The sequence below is a fragment of the Oncorhynchus clarkii genome, chromosome 3, assembly GCF_045791955.1.
Source record: "Oncorhynchus clarkii lewisi isolate Uvic-CL-2024 chromosome 3, UVic_Ocla_1.0, whole genome shotgun sequence".
Taxonomy (NCBI): Eukaryota; Metazoa; Chordata; class Actinopteri; order Salmoniformes; family Salmonidae; genus Oncorhynchus; species Oncorhynchus clarkii.
The window spans coordinates 73,154,650-73,171,528 of record NC_092149.1 but is presented as its reverse complement, the minus strand read 5'-3'; the positions used below and the strand labels follow the sequence as shown (position 1 = coordinate 73,171,528).

The 16,879-nt window shown below is 44.7% G+C and overlaps 1 pseudogene; it reads right to left on the bottom strand.

Annotated features, from left to right (window-relative positions):
• Window positions 1-15,114: 15,114 nt before the first annotated feature.
• Window positions 15,115-16,819, bottom strand: LOC139406132 (uncharacterized; annotated as a pseudogene).
• Between the last annotated feature and the right edge of the window lie 60 nt (window positions 16,820-16,879).

The window sequence follows — 16,879 nt, the reverse complement described above, 5'->3', positions numbered from 1 at the left end:
GAATATCATTGTTTCATCCAAACACAGCGCTCACACACTGCTAGAACAGAGGTTTACACTCTGTGGTTATAATTAGATTGATTATGATTAGATCAAATCTCACACAACGTTTGAGTAGATTTATAGTCGATAGCATCTCAGTGAAGATCAAGAGAAATAGACAAAAGTTCACAGAACATTATGGTGTTATGTTGTAACAGTTACTCTAGTTCTCACTCTACTCCTTTGTTCTTAGCAACGATTCAAGCTGCCTGACAGCAGAGAAAGATCTCCCTGATTAAAGGAGCAAACAAGAGATTCACATTTAAGTCATTTTAACAGGCTTTGAGATGATTTCATGTTAACAGCTACTCTCTGTGACAAACATACTTCCCAAATGACACCCTATTCCCTATTTAGTGCACTCACTACTTTTAACCAGAGCCATATGGGTCCTGTTCAGAAGTAGTGCACTAGATAGGGAACAGGGTGCCATTAGGGACAAAGGTTCTAGTATCTAAAGACTATGCACCTTTAATGATAACCACTAGGCTCAGTGACTAGACCACCTCATTGCCCTTACGATAACCAGACGCTACCCCAGGAGGACTCCTATTGGTCTGATTTATCCAAAGAAATGACTGTCAGCCTCATGACATATATCCACTTACAGTGGTGGGCCTTCATTATTTTTCTCTGTGTGTTTTACAATCAGAGGGCAAAGACAGACAGATCTCTGAAAACACTGCATTCCTCAGGGCACTGTTTGGAGGGGGACATGTGGAAAAATACACCTCTTCATTGAAAGATGGCAGGTAAGGAGAGAGAGAGGCATCCACATTAATACCAGGGCTTCTATAAATCTATCCACTGTCTGTAGTTCCTCTGACTTGACCCATGCTGAGCCGTGGCAGCTTGAGGAGAGAGCGCTCCTGGGGCTTTCCATGTCTGTGACCTACCTCTGCCTTCAACACTGCTGGCTCCGGTGCAATGTCAATTCCTGGAAAATATGAACTTGTGTCGACTTGCAAGGCTCAAACTAATACAGTTTGTTCCCCAACACCATAAATCACTGAAAACAACACCTTTGTTGCTGAGTGGCAAAAGGATATACAGTACTTGAAGCAGAAGTGTCAAAAATATATTTTAGAGAATGGCCATTGGGAGTGAGGTGAAACCCTCAACCCTGACCCAGTATGAAGTCAACCAGTTAGAATAACACTTACACGATGTGTTGAAGGTCAATGGAGGGAAAAAGTGACATACATTTCTATAACTCTACCAGTTTTATACAAGATACAAGGGCAATGAATCTAAATCGCTGCTTTATCTTGGTCTTAAAAAGTTACTTGATGGGCCTCCCGGGTGGCGCAGTGGTTAAGGGCGCTGTACTGCAGCGCCAGCTGTGCCATCAGAGTCCTGGGTTCGCGCCCAGGCTCTGTCGTAACCGGCCGCGACCGGGAGGTCCGTGGGGCGACGCACAATTGGCCTAGCGTCGCCCGGGTTAGGGAGGTCGGTAGGGGTGTCCTTGTCTCATCGCGCACCTGTGGCGGGCTGGGCGCAGTGTACGCTAGGCAATGTTTCTCCACCCTCAGTTGTCCAGTGTTGGTGATCGCATGCACACTGAAGCCACTTGTAGTTTTTGATTGATAGATGGAACCAGCAAGTTGTATGTTGCGTGATGCTGTTCTGCACACCACTGTTCTACTGTACCGTTATTTGCCTGTTTGCGGCCCGCCTGTTAGCTGGCACGGTTCTTGTTCTCTTCATTCTCCTTCGACCTTTCTCATCAACAAGCTGTGAATCCAGGACCTGAAATGAAACACAATCGAAATAAAATGTTATTAGTCACATGCTTCGTAAACAACAGGTTAACAGTGAAATGTTACTGACAGGTCCTTCCCAGCAATGCAGAGAGAAAGAAAATAGAGAAATAATAGAAAAGTAAAAACAAGTAATAATAGACAGATAATGAGGGTATCAGTACAGTCTCGATGTGTAGGGGTACGAGGTCATTTAGTTAGATATGTACATTTAACTAGGAATAAAGTGACAGATAGTAAACATCAGCGTATGTGCGAACGGCCCAGTACATCACTGAGGCCAAGCTTCCAGCCAGCCAGGACCTATGTAATAGGCGGTGTCAGAGGAAAGCCCTTAAAATTGACAGAGACTCCAGTCACCCAAGGTATAGACTGTTTTCTCTGCTATCGCACGGCAAGCGGTACCGAAGCGCCAAGTCTAGGACCAAAAGGCTCCTCAACAGCCTTTTGTACACTGCTGCTACTCGCTGTTTATTATCTAGTCACTTCACCCCCACCTACAGTATATGTACAAATGACCTCTAACCTGTACCCCCGCACACTGACTCGGTACCGGTGCCTCCTTTATATAGCCTCGTTATTGTTATTCTTATTGTGTTGCTTTTTATTATTACTTTTTATTTTAGTCTATTTGATAAATATTTTCTTAACTCTTCTTGAATTGCACTGTTGGTTAAGGGCATGTAAGTAAGCAATTCACGGTAAGTCTACACTTGTTGTATTCGGTGCATGTGAAAAGTACAGTTTGATTTGAAAAAGTTAGTCTGTAGCTGTTTGGTAAAATATTTAACTAACTCTTTAGCAGTCTTATGGCTTGTGGGTAGAAGCTGTTCAATGTCCTGTTGGTTCCTGACTTGGTGCATCGGTACCGCTTGCCGTGCAGTAGCAGAGAACAGAAATAGACATAAGGCGATAGGTATAGTTAAAATCACAGCCTTAATAACAGGAAAAGTTAATTTATCATGAGAGACGTGTCTATTATGTGTAACAATATGGGTGAAAGACAACTACGGATGGGACGTTAAACAGGTGTCCCGACTCTCTGAGGTCATTAAAGATGCCATGGCACTTATCGTAAGAGTAGGGGTACTAACCCTGGTGTCCTGGCTAAATTCCCAATCTGGCCCTCAAACCATCAAGGTCACCTAATAATCCCCAGTTTACAATTGGCTCATTCATCCCCTCCTCTCCCCTGTAACTATTCCCCAGGTCGTTGCTGCAAATGAGAACGTGTTCTCAGTCAACTTACCTGGTAAAATAATGGATAAAGAAAACCAAAAATAGACCATTTGAGTCTGCAGCTTTATTAACTGAATGACACATTGTTTTCAAACTGATATGTGACACGTATTAATGCCAAAATAACATGCAAAACAAGCAAGCACCAAAAATGTTTTTATATACACTACCGTTCAAAAGTTTGGGGTCACTTAGAAATGTTCTTGTTTTGAAAGGAAAGCATTTTTTTGTCCATTAAAATTGTCACGACTTCCCCCGAAGTCGGCTCCTCTCCTTGTTTGTTCGGCGATCGACGTCACCGGCTTTCTAGCCATCGCCGCTCCATTTTTCATTGATCCATTTGTCTTGTCTTGTTTTCATACTTACCTGGTTTTCATTTCCCCAATCAATCTACTTGTATTTAACCCTCTGTTTCCCATAATGTTTTGTGTGTAATTATTTTCATATTATGTTGTGGTTGTTAAGCGCTTTACTTTATTGTTCCATTATTTTGAGTGTGTTTGTTTTGTTGTGCTCCCGGTTTGGAACTATAATAAAGTGTGCTTTATTTAATCATACTCTGCTCTCCTGCACCTGACTTCGCCTTCATACACAGCCTGACAGAATTACACACCGATTGACATGGAGTCAGCAGGATCAGGTACCCCGGTTAGAAGAGTCGAGGAGCGCGGCCAGGAACATTCGGCCATGCTACGTCATCTTGGTGCCATGATGGATCGTGCTCTCCAGGCCAACGGAGGAGATTCGGGGGGAATGCGTCTCTCCCTTCTGAGGGAGTATGATGGAATTGCAGCACAGTTCCAGGGATTCTTGCTACAACTGGACCTCTACCTGGCCACTGTGCACCCAGCTCCCTCGGGAGGGGAGAGAGTGGCCGTCTCCTGCCTCACAGGAAGAGCTCTGGAGTGTGCAAACGCCGTGTGGAGAGAAGGAGACACAGCTCCAGACCACTTCGAGGATTTCACCCGTCGCTTCGGGGCCATCTTCGACCATCCACGTGAGGGCAGAGCGGCGGGGAGAGGCTCTTCCATTTGAGGCAGGGGATGAGGAGCGCCCAGGACTTTGCCCTTGAATTCCGAACCTTGGCCGCTGGAGCAGGCTGGAAAGACATGGCCCTCATCCACCACTGTAGATGCAGCCTACGAGAGGACTTACGACGTGAGCTGGCCTGCAGGGATGCCACCATTACCTTTGACCAACTGGTGGATTTTTCCATCCGGTTGGATAACCTGCTGTTCACCCGCGGATGTCCAGAGGGGCCTCTGTCGGTTCCATCGTCCAGCACCCCCGCTCCGGTGCCCATGGAGTTAGGAGGGGCTGCTCATAGGGAGACGGGAGGAGGAACCATCACGTGCTCCATCTGTGGCCGCAGAGGACACACTGCCGGTCGGTGCCGTGTTGGTTCTGGGAATCGAGGCAACAGGCAGGGCACTCTGGCATCAACACAGGTGAGTTTGCACCACACTCATCCAGAGTCCTCTGTTGATCAACTGTTTGTGCCTGTTTGTTTCCCTGAGTTTTCCCCACATTCCCAGCTTAAGGCGCTCATCGATTCAGGCGCAGCTGGGAATTTTATCGACAGAGCATTAGCCATTAGGTTTGGGATCCACATTTTTCCTCTAGTTAGACCCTTCCCGGTACACGCTCTAGATAGTTGACCATTACGGTCTGAGCTAATTAGGGAGGCCACCATCTCCTTGGCCATGGTTATGCAGGGGAATCATGAAGAGAGAATCAGTCTCTTTCTCATTGACTCACCTGCATTTCCTGTGGTACTAGGCCTTCCTTGGTTGGCTCTGCATAACCCAACTATTTCCTGGCAACAGAGGGCTCTCAAGGGGTGGTCCCGAGAGTGCTCAGGGAGGTGTGTAGGGGTTTCCGTTGGTGCTACTGTAACGGATGTGAAACGGCTAGCTTAGTTAGCGGTGGTTCGTGCTAAATAGCGTTTCAATCGGTGACGTCACTTGCTCTGAGACCTTGAAGTAGTGGTTCCCCTTGCTCTGCAAGGGCCGTGGCTTTTGTGGAGCGATGGGTAACGATGCTTCGTGGGTGACTGTTGTTGATGTGTGCAGAGGGTCCCTGGTTCGCGCCCGAGTATGGGCGAGGGGACGGTCTAAAGTTATACTGTTACACTACCATGGTGGAAAGTCCAGATCAGGTCTCCACCGTGCACATCCCCCCAGAATATGCTGATTTGGCTCTCGCCTTCTGTAAAAAGAAGGCGACTCAATTACCACCTCATCGACGGGGGGGATTGTGCGATAAATCTCCTGGCAGACGCTGCGCTTCCCAGGAGTCAATTGTATCCCCTGTCACAAGCAGAGACGGTGGCTATGGATACATATGTCTCTGGATCCCTGCATCAGGGGTACATTCGGCCCTCTACTTCACCTGCCTCCTCAAGTTTCTTTATTGTGAAGAAGGATGGAGGTTTACGCCGGTGCATTGACTGGATCTCAGGAGTGTGTACAACCTGGTGCGTATCCGAGAGGCAGACAAGTGGAAGACAGCGTTCAGTACCACCACAGGGTATTTTATGAGTACCTCGTCATGCCGTACGGGTTGAAGAATGCTCCATCAGTTTTCCAATCCTTTGTAGATTAGATTTTCTGGGACCGGCACGGGCAGGGTGTTGTGGTGTATATCGATGACATTCAGATATACTCCGCTACACGCCCCGAGCATGTGTCCTTGGTGAGCAAGGTACTTGGATGACTGTTGGAGCATGACCTGTATGTCAAGGCTGAAAAATGCCTGTTTTTTGAGCGCGTTTGTTTTGTTGTGCTCCCGGTTTGGAACTATAATAAAGTGCGCTTTATTTAATCATACTCTGCTCTCCTGCACCTGACTTCGCCTTCATACACAGCCTGACAAAAATAGCATAAAATTAATCAGAAATATAGTGTAGACATTGTTAATGTTGAATTACTATTGTAGTTGGAAATGGCAGATTCTTTAATGGAATATCTACATAGGTGTACACAGGCCCATTATCAGCAACCATCACTCCTGTGTTCCAATGGCATGTTCTGTTAGCTAATCCAAGTTTATAATTTTAAAAGGCTAATTGATCATTGGAAAACCAATTTTCTAATTATGTTAACACAGCTGAAAACTGTTTTGCTGAATAAAGAACCAATAAAACTAGCCTTCTTTAGACTAGTTGGGTATCTGGAGCATCAGCATTTGTGGGTTCGATTACAGGCTCAAAATGGCCAGCAACAAATACCTTTTTTCTGAACTCGTCAGGCTATTCTTGCTCTGAGAAATGAAGGCTATTCCTTGCGAGAAATTGCCAAGAAACGGAAGATCTCGTACAACGCTGTGTACTACTCCCTTCACAGAATAGCGCAAACTGGCTATAACCAGAATAGAAAGAGGGGTGGGAGGCCCCAGTGCACAACTGAGCAAGAGGACAAGTACATTAGAGTGCCTAGTTGGAGAAACAAACACCTCAAGCCCTCAACTGGCTGCTTCATGAAATAGTACCCGCAAAACACCAGTCTCAACGTCAACAGTGAAGAGGCAACTCTGGGATGCTGGCCTTCTAGGCAGTGTTCCTCTGTCCAGTGTCTGTTCTTTTGCCCATCTTAATCTTTTATATTTATTGGCCATTCTGAGATTTGTCTTTTTCTTTGCAACTCTGCAAGGCCAGCATCCCGGAGTCGCCTCTTCACTGTTGACGTTGAGACTAGTGTTGGAACATTGTGCTGAATGCCGTTTTCCATTCATCCCCCTCCCAGATGCGGAGGAGATTGTAGGCACTCTGCAGGTCCGATGTTGTATAAAAATGAGCACCATGGAACTGTACTGGCCGGCACCAACAGGAGAGGGTAGGTTTTCTTGGTACTTGGTGGTGATGGAATTGAGGCCTCTGTAGTGGATACCTCCGTCCATTTGGCTATGAAGAAAAATGCTGCCGACGCATCGGAGGTGAATGTGTGGATGAAATCTTGTTGGAGAGCCTCCTGGATGTACTCCTCCATAGCCTTGGTTTCAGCATCCGACAGAGGGTAGATGAAGCTGCGCGGAGACACAGTGCCTGCAAGCAGTTTCATGGCACAGTCCCAGGGCGATGAGGAGGGAGACCTCATGTCTCTGCCTGGGGTGTTAGAAACAAGGTCCCTTTGCATTGTGTACATTTCAAGCTTTCAACAACAATAAAACAACCATCTAAATAATGTTTCTCTGCCTAACACATATGTCAGGTGACTCCAGCCTATGGATGTTCAGGGGCATGGACACCGGCATGTACACCGGGGGGATCGAAAGTGTATAATCTACACACATGTTTATTGACTTTTAAAAAGACCACAGTAACATGACAGATATAGTGGAGATGCAACAAAAATCTGCTAGTGGATATTCAATGTACAACAGTAGTCTTCTGTAACAAGCAATACGTGTTAAATATGTGCCACAGTCAATCATGACAGCCTCTTTTTGAAAGGCCTTTACTTATGACATGAACAGATTCATTTTCTACCCGTCTTATTCATTAATGCTGTGGGATAAATCAGGTGTTTCTAGGTGGGCTTAAATAAACTTCAATGAGTGTAGATGAAGGGGAGGAAACAGGTTAAAGTGCCTTTGAACAGGGTATGGTAGTAGGTACCAGGCGCACCGGTTTGAGTGTGTCAAGAACTTCAAAGCTGCTGGGTTTTTCATGCTCAACAGTTTCCCATGTGTACCAAGAATGGTTCACCACCCAAAGGACATCCAACCAACTTGACACAACTGTGGGAAGCATTGGAGACAACGTGGGCCAGCATCCCACTGGAACGCTTTCCACACTTTGTAGAGTCCATGCCCTGACAAATTGAGGCTGTTCTGAGGGCAAAAGTGGGTCCAAATCAATATTAGGAAGGTGTTCCTAATGTTTTGTACACTCAGTGTATATGAAGGCTATCTGTCTGTTGTAATGGATATTGCCTTAACACAAGCAAGGTGCAGTCTACCCATTGCATTGGGGCAAAACTATCAGCTAACTGCACTGTGTGATGCTGAGTTGCTGAAAAAATAACTCTGCCTCCCAATAGCCAATATTTGCACATTAAACCGCTCTTTGCTGCCTGTCTTTCTTGCTTGTTGATATGCTGTATAGGCTACGTATAGCTTACCTAGAGTAAATAGCTGCATGTAGGCTAAATCCCCTCCTGAAAAAAGAACAGAAAATCATTAGACTGCAATTTATGTTTGCTTTGATTGCCGTTACACTAGACAAATAATTAAGTTTCAAACATTCGACAGCGGAGTCACAGAGTGAGTACGCACTGAGTAGGACTCGGAGGGGGAGGGCGCAGCAGATCCTGCACATGCGCAGAAGTCTTTAGTCCAAAACTTCTGGGCTCCAGACATCCATAACTGCAGCTACTCCGTTTTTTACAGTAATCTTTGGTACTGTTGTCTTACCCATGTTGTTTTACAGTACCTTACAGGTAAATGCACTGTTAAAAATGCCCTATAATTTTACATTACACAACCGGCTACTGGGTGTATGGAGCCAGGTATGAGAAATGTGCAGAAGGGCATGAGGAAAAGGAATGTGTAGCATTGGATTAAGTAATGGTATGTGTTAATTGTAGGGGTGCCCATGGGGCTGGGGATCAGAAATGTCCAGTGTAAGAGAGGCAGGTTGAAGTTTCCAGGGTTAGAGTAGTGCAGAAGTTGTCATATGCTGAGGCAGTGAAAAAGTAGAGGAAGATGGGTCAAGGGGTAGGGATCCTGAGAATGGAGTGGTGTGAATAGCAGTACTAGTACAGAGGGATAGATGATTTGTTTCAGTAATATTGGATTTTTTTCATTTATAGCAATAGTTATTACCTGTACTGCAAGGATGGAACATAAGTCGCATAAAATTGATGTTGTGGTGGCAGCTGCAGAGAGGAATTTGGGATTGCAAGACTACAGGGTGTGATGAAGCCAGAGAAGATGGCTGCCGTTTTATGGGCTCCTAACCAATTGTGCTACTGTGTGTTTTTTGTTGTTGCGTTATTCGTAACTTATTTTGTACATAATGTTTCTGCCACCGTCTCTTGTGACCGAAAAGAGATTCTAGATATCAGGACAGCGATGACTCAACTCGTACTGGAAAAATATTGATTCTTTAATGAGTCGAACATGAAGGATTTCCTTCAAACACCCAACAAGGCCCAAATCCTTGTTATTCGCATGAAGAAGAGACAGAGATATCGGGACGTAGTTCAGGGTGCCTTGTAAGGATCCGACGGCAACTGAGTAAACCGCCTTTACCATCAGTCCTATTAGCCAATGTGCAATCACTGGATAATAAAATGGATGAGACTATCCTAACAACGGGACATTAAAAACTGTAATATCTTATGTTTCACCGAGTTGTGGCTAAACGACGACATGGATAACATACAGTTGGCTGGGTTTTCGGTCCATCGGCAACATAGAACAGCTGCCTCCGGTAAGATATGGGGTGGCGGTCTGTGTCTATTTGTAAATAACAGCTGGTGCACTACATATATAAAATATTAAGGAACACTCTAGGTTTTGCTTACCTGAGACAGAGTATCTCATGATAAGCTGTAGACCACACTATTTCCCAAGAGAGTTTTCATCTATATTTTTCGTAGCTGTCTATTTACCAACACAAACCAATGCTGGCACTAAGACCGCACTCAACGAGCAGTAAGCAAACAGGAAAATGCTCGTCCAGAGGCGGCGTTCCTAGTGGCCGGGGACTTTAATGCAGGGAAACTTCAATCCGTTTTACCTCATTCCTACTAGCATGTTACATGTGCAACCAGAGGAGAAAAAAAACTCTGGACCACCTTTACTCCACACACAGAGACGTGTACAAATCTCTTGATCTCCCTCCATTTTGCAAATATGACCATAACTCTATCCCCCTGATTCCTGCTTTCAAGCAAAAACTAAAGCAGGAAGCACCAGTGACTCGCTAAATAAGGACATGGTCAGATGCCGCAGACGCTAAGCTACAGGACTGTTTTGCTAGCACAGCTGCCGTGCACATGGATGCTTATAAGAAAAAACACTATACCCTCCGACGAACAGTCAAACACAAAAAAGCGTCAAAACAGGACTAAGATTGAATCATACTACACTGGCTCTGATGCTCGTCAGATGTGGCAGGGCTTGCAAACTATTACGGACTACAAAGGGAAGCACAGCCGCGAGCTGCTGAGTGACACGAGCCTACCAGATGAGCTAAATGACAACTATGCTTCGAGGCAAGCAACACTGAAGCTTGCATGAGAGCATCAGCTGTTTACTCCACACAAGACTAAGGAGATGATTGTGGACTACAGGAAAGGAGCACCGAGCAAGCCCCCATTCTCATCGACGAGGCTGTAGTGGAGCAGGTTGAGAGCTTCAAATTCCTTGGTGTCCACATCAACAACAAACTAGATTGGTCCAAACACACCAACACAGTCGTGAAGAGGGCACAACAAAGCCTATTCCCCCTCAGGAAACTAAAAAGATTTGGCATGGGTCCTGAGATCCTCAAAAGGTTCTACAGCTGCAACATTGAGCATATCCTGACCAGTTGCATCACTGCCTGGTACGGCAATTGCTCGGCCTCCAACCGCAAGGCACTTCAGAGGGTAGTGTGTACAGCCCAGTACATCACTGGGGCAAAGCTGCCTGCCATCCAGGACCTCTACACCAGGCTGTGTCCCTAAAAATTGTCAAAGACTCCAGCCATCCCAGTCATTGATTCTTCTCTCTACTACCGCATGGCAAGCAGTACCGGAGTGCCAAGTCTAGGACAAAAAGACTTCTCAACAGTTTTTACCCCCAAGCCATAAGACTCCTGAACAGGTAACCAAATGGTTACCCAGACTATTTGCATTGTGTGCGCCGCTCCCCAACCCCTCTTTTACGCTGCTGCTACTCTTTGTTTATCTAACCGGTGTCTGTATATAGCCTTGCTACTGTTATTTTCAAATGTCTTTTTACTGTTGTTTTATTTCTTTACTTACCTACACACACACACACACACATACCTTTTTTTACACTATTGGTTAGAGCCTGTAAGTAAATCAAAATCAAATCAAATCAAATGTATTTATATAGCCCTTCGTACATCAGCTGTAGTAGTGCTGTACAGAAACCCAGCCTAAAACCCCAAACAGCAAGCAATGCAAGTGTAGAAGCACGGTGGCTAGGAAAAACTCCCTAGAAAGGCCAAAACCTAGGAAGAAACCTAGAGAGGAACCAGGCTATGAGGGGTGGCCAGTCCTCTTCTGGCTGTGCCGGGTGGAGATTATAACAGGACATGGCCAAGATTTTAAATGTTCATTTATGTCCAGCATGGTCAAACAATAATAATCACAGTAGTTGTTGAGGGTGCAGCAAGTCAGCACCTCAGGAGTAAATGTCAGTTGGATTTTCATAGCTGATCATTAAGAGTATCTCTACCACTCCTGCTGTCTCTAGAGAGTTGAAAACAGCAGGTCTGGGACAGGTAGCACGTCCGGTGAACAGGCTTGGATTCCATAGCTGCAGGCAGAACCGTTGAAACTGGAGCAGAAGCACGGCCAGGTGGACTGGGGTCGGCAAGGAGTCATCATGCCAGGTTGTCCTGAGTCATGGTCCTAGGGCTCAGGTCCTCCAAGAGAAAGAGAGAATTAGAGAGAGCATGCTTAAATTCACACAGGACACCGGATAAGACAGGAGAAGTTCTCCAGATATGACAAACTGACCCTAGCCCCCCGACACATGAACTACTGGAGCATAAATACTGGAGGCTGAGACAGGAGGGGTCAGGAGACACTGTGGCCCTATCCGATGATACCCCCAGACAGGGCCAAACAGGAAGGATATAACCTCACCCACTTTGCCAAGCACAGCCCCCACACCACTAGAGGGATATCTTTAACCACCAATTTACCATCCTGAGACAAGGCCGAGTATAACCCACGGCACAACCCAAGGGGGAACAGGAATAAAATTGTATGCGTCAAATTGTATGCGTAGACTTGACAGAACGTAGCAAATTATGAATGTAGATTATTATTTTTTTGCACACATATTCAGTAAAATGTGCGATTACATAAAAAATTTGATTGCATAATTTCTTCAAATGTATTATTATTTTATTTACCAAGTATATTATTTATTCGATGACATCCATAAATTAATTGTGAGAGCCTATAATATAATTTCCCTCCAAAATGCAATTTTCGAGCGAAATGCAATAATAAATAGTCAAGATAGGCTCTTTCAACAATGAGATCAACGTTGAGGAAGGTGGTCTTGATCGCACTGTTGGACCGGGACCAGCCCCGCCGAAAGCGCAGGTCTGTGTGGATCCAGAGATGGTTAAAGTCCCGAAAGCAGGCAGGGGAATTCTACTGTCTAATTCAAGAGCTTCGACTGTTTTGAGAGGAATTCCGAAGTTACTTTCGTCTGGACCGAAGCCAGTTCGATCACCTGCTCCAGATGGTTGGAGCCAGGATCACTGGATGGATACCAACTACCGGGAGTCCATCAGCCCAGTTGAACGCCTGCCGATTTGTCTTCGGTAAGCTACATTCTAGTACATTTTTAAAGCCTTTGATACCATAATTGATTGATATTTGACACATTGTTTTTATGTGCAACCTAGCTAGCTAAAGGGCTCTAGTTAATAGTCCCTATTTGACATCAGATGTACTTTTACAGAATGTTCATTGGGACTATAACTTTTCCCAAAGTTGGTTTATAATCCTTTTTCAATTATGTAATGTTACCAAATGAAAAGAAAGGTGCCTTCTGCCCTGATGAAGGTAGGCTAGTCTTCTCCAGGACCCATTGTTGTTCAAGACAGTTCAGGTCACGTTCTCTCAGCAAACGTCTGCGGGTGCCCTCATCCGTTATGCCAAGCACAATCGTATCTCTGATCAGTTCATCTCTTAAAGCACCATAGTCATATGTAGCTGCCTTTTCCCTTAACCTAGTGACAAAGCTGTCAATGGACTCCCCGTCCTCCTGTTTGCAACGACCGAAAACATAAGCATAAACAAAGCATGAGCTTCATAACGGCGGGAGGGGGAATGTTCGCTGCCATGTCTAACCGGTGCTAACAACACTGAAGCTAACTAGCAAACTCACTCTAGCTTAAGGCCAATTCCGGGCGAAATTTTACACAAATAAGCATTTGTTTGTAAACCAGAGCAGGTGACTCTAATTTGCGGAAAGCATGGTTAGTTATCCGACTCTGACACCATGTTTGAATGTTAAATGACGAGACAGAGGCATTGATGCGAGTAACCAGTCTTGTTCAGTACATCACAACACATCCGGGTATCTCAAGCACCCCGGTAAAACACAAGAGTTGCAGTAATGAACATTTACCAACAGATGGCATCACTGTGCCATCTTACACCCATAACACCTTCTGCCCTGATGAAGGTAGGCTAGTCTTCTCCAGGACCCATTGTTGTTCAAGACAGTTACAGTCATTCATTACATTCTTATTGGACTCACATACACTCTTAGAGAAAAAGGTTCCAAAAGTGTCCTTCTGCTTTCCCCATATGATAACCATTTTTGGTTCCAGGTATAACACTTAATACATGGAACCCAATAGGGTTCTACTCGGAACCAAAAGGGGTAGTACCTAGAACCTAAAAGGGATCTCCTATTGGGACAGCCAGAGAACCCTGTAAGTAGATAGTACCATTCTTTCTAAGAGTAGAGTTGGCCTGGACTACAGTTTATTGATATAGTCATAGACTGAATTGTACTGTTTCAAGGCATTGTTAATGATGGTTGATGAGTATTACAATCTAATTAGTAAAGCATACTAAACATTAATGAGGTAGCTATATGAGTAGATATAATATGTGGGTGGAATTCAAGTTATACACAATATTGATCATTATTTTTAATTATATTTTAGATTCTTGGCAACAGGGGACTCCTACAGGACCATAGGATTCAGCTTCTGAGTTGGACGGTCCACGGTGGCAGGCATTGTCCCCTCTGTGGCGCAAGCCATTTGGGAGTGTCTGGCTGGTGAATACATGCCTGTCCTTAAGGAGGAAGACTGGAGGGCCATCGCTGCCGAGTTCCTGGAGAGGTGGAATTTCCCCAACTGTCTTGGCTCCATTGACGGGAAACATGTAGTAATCCAGGCTCCACCGTGCTCAGGTTCGCAATTCTACAACTACAAGGGTACATATTCAGTTGTACTCTTGGCTGTGGTAGATGCCATCTACTGTTTCCGTGTTGTCGATGTTGGTGCTTACGGCAAGGGAAGTGATGGCGGGACCCTCCGAGACTCTGCCTTTGGCCAGGCACTTCAGGATGGCACCCTGGATATTCCACCACCTGCATCACTCCCTGGGGCTGAAGACCTGGGACCTGTTCCCCACGTCTTCGTCGGCGATGAGGCCTTCCCTTTAAGACCCAACCTCATGAGGCCCTATGCTGGATGTTTTTACTTTCATATTGTCTTAGATCAGCAAAGGTGTAGGGAAGAAATAAGCAGATTAAGTCTAAATTAGATATTAATAAACAACTGACTATGAAAACATTATAATTTAATAAGTATTCAAGTACAGGAAGGAACATGACAGGTATGTGTGTTGTAAAAATGTTTAAAAAAATAAAACTATTGAAAGAGGTGTGTGCGTGCGTGTACATTTTTATTTTTATTTTTTATGAATGTGTAGCCTGTAATCTGTAAGAGAACAGCAAGAGCATGTATTTTTGGCACAACTGCAGACCGATACAGGGACTACTCATAAAGCCTAGACGTAGTAGGGGAACTTCAGACATGGCCATAAAGAGAGAGAGGGCAGGGCACTGGAGATCTGAGCTACGAAGAGGTGTGTGTGTGTCTCATTCTCTGGGAAAAAGGGAATAATATGTAGCCATAACACAGCTAAACAAACACGTGGCCTCTGGACGTCATGGACCAGTCGATGGAACATAACTTCACAAACAGTTTCAACACCCTGGTTTTCAAGTGGTTTTAAATATGGTTTAGAAATATTCACCTTTAGTCTCGTAAGAGACCAAGAGCATCTGTGAAAACTCTGTATGAGTTTCAATTCAGAAATGTATGTAACACTAATAATGAATGCTGTCCTAAGACTTTATAAACAAATGACTTTATGAATTGACTGAATTTAAACAGAACTGACGTGTGTGTGAAAAGAAAGGTACAACGAGGGAGGTCAAAACAACAGCCAGACAACTCCTGTCCTCTTCCTGTCCTTCCTGTGAGCTGGTCGGCTAAATTGACTCCATTTCTGAAAGGGAAGAGAAAAACAACACATACAAGCTTAACATAATATGACACCATAAAAGGTGAGATTTATGTTAATTAAATACTGCTTGCATAGTGTAGTTAGTGGCATAAATATAGGAACAGTGTGGTAAAGTTGGTAATACTTGCTGTTTACTCATGGAATTTGTATTTCAGATCAAAAGATGAATATGACAGGCAGATATTTCGACAGCAAACTGTTTTAGGAGATTTTCTAACCCAGAAACAACAGCTATACATTTGCCTCATATTAATACTTTGATCTGAAATACCAATTAACCTACATGACTATACTGTAAAAATAACCTACTTTACTTCACTGTCGCACACTTATGACACTACCTGTGATGTGGAGAGAAAAAAAACGTACCATTGAACTCGGCTTCGAAAATCAGCTGATACATTTTAACCTTGACTGCTGCTTTTCTTGGCTGAGGCAGCCTCTTCAGTGTTGGCACCAGGCTCATGGCAAAGAGGGTCTCTTCATCCTCCTTCCTGTGAGCATCAGGTTGGGCTGCATCCCTCTCGACGGCTTGGAGGAGCCTCTGCTGAAATGAGTTGAGTGGATCTGGTACCTCCGATGACGCCTGGTGTGATGTTCCTATTCGTTTCTCTCCACGGCCACATCCTGTTCAACAAGGTCCTCAGTGGTCACTTCCGTGAGGTTCATAATAATCTCAGGTGGTCCTAGATCCAGAGGTGATTCCTCCATTTCATCATCTTCCATGGCTGCACCAGTGGTGGTCATACTCGTGGATGATGTAGATGTTGTAGAGGGTCTCACTCCACCGGTGGAGGCGATGGTCGCATTTGTAGGTGACGTTGAGGGTCTTGATGCACCGGTGGCAACAACACTTGTGGATGACGTAGTTGAGGTTCTAGCTGTAAAATTGCCACTCGTTGTCCTAGGCACAATAAATGGATCCAGAAAAGAATGTGGCAGAAGCGCCAAGGCTGCTGGCCTGAAGCTGCTGACCCAGACCTCTTCTTCTCTTTCTCTGCCCTTCTCTCTCTCTGATACCTGTCCCTGAGTCCTCTCCACTTCCTCCTACAGTCTTCTTCTACATAGACATGAACATGATAAGCCAAACCATTACCTAGCATAACTATAGTTATTAGATATATATCATGGACATGTCACCTACTGTACACATAGACACACACACACGGTTATCTGACCAAATTATCAGGGGTACAGTAGTATCTACCATTTCTATTGCTATTTATCTAGAATACACACTCTCACTCTTTCAAACATGATTATTTGGTAAAGTTATCAGGGGTAGTAACTAGCATAATTTATTTGACTATTTATTTCACACACACCTCATTGGCTAGGTTAGCTAGCTAGCTAACGCTAACTAGCCACATCTAGCACAACATCACTACTAAACTGACCTGGCAATCCTACTATCGTGGACACTTGTCTCCAAGCAGCATTTTTGTGTTTATGTCCCTGTAGCTGTCAGCAGTTGTGTCAAAAAGACACGGTTTTGAGGATACTGCGAAAAATGATTCTCTCCTCCATGTGCCCAACTGCATGTGACCATTTGCAAAAGGTACCTCCTGCATCAGTATAGTTGCCTAG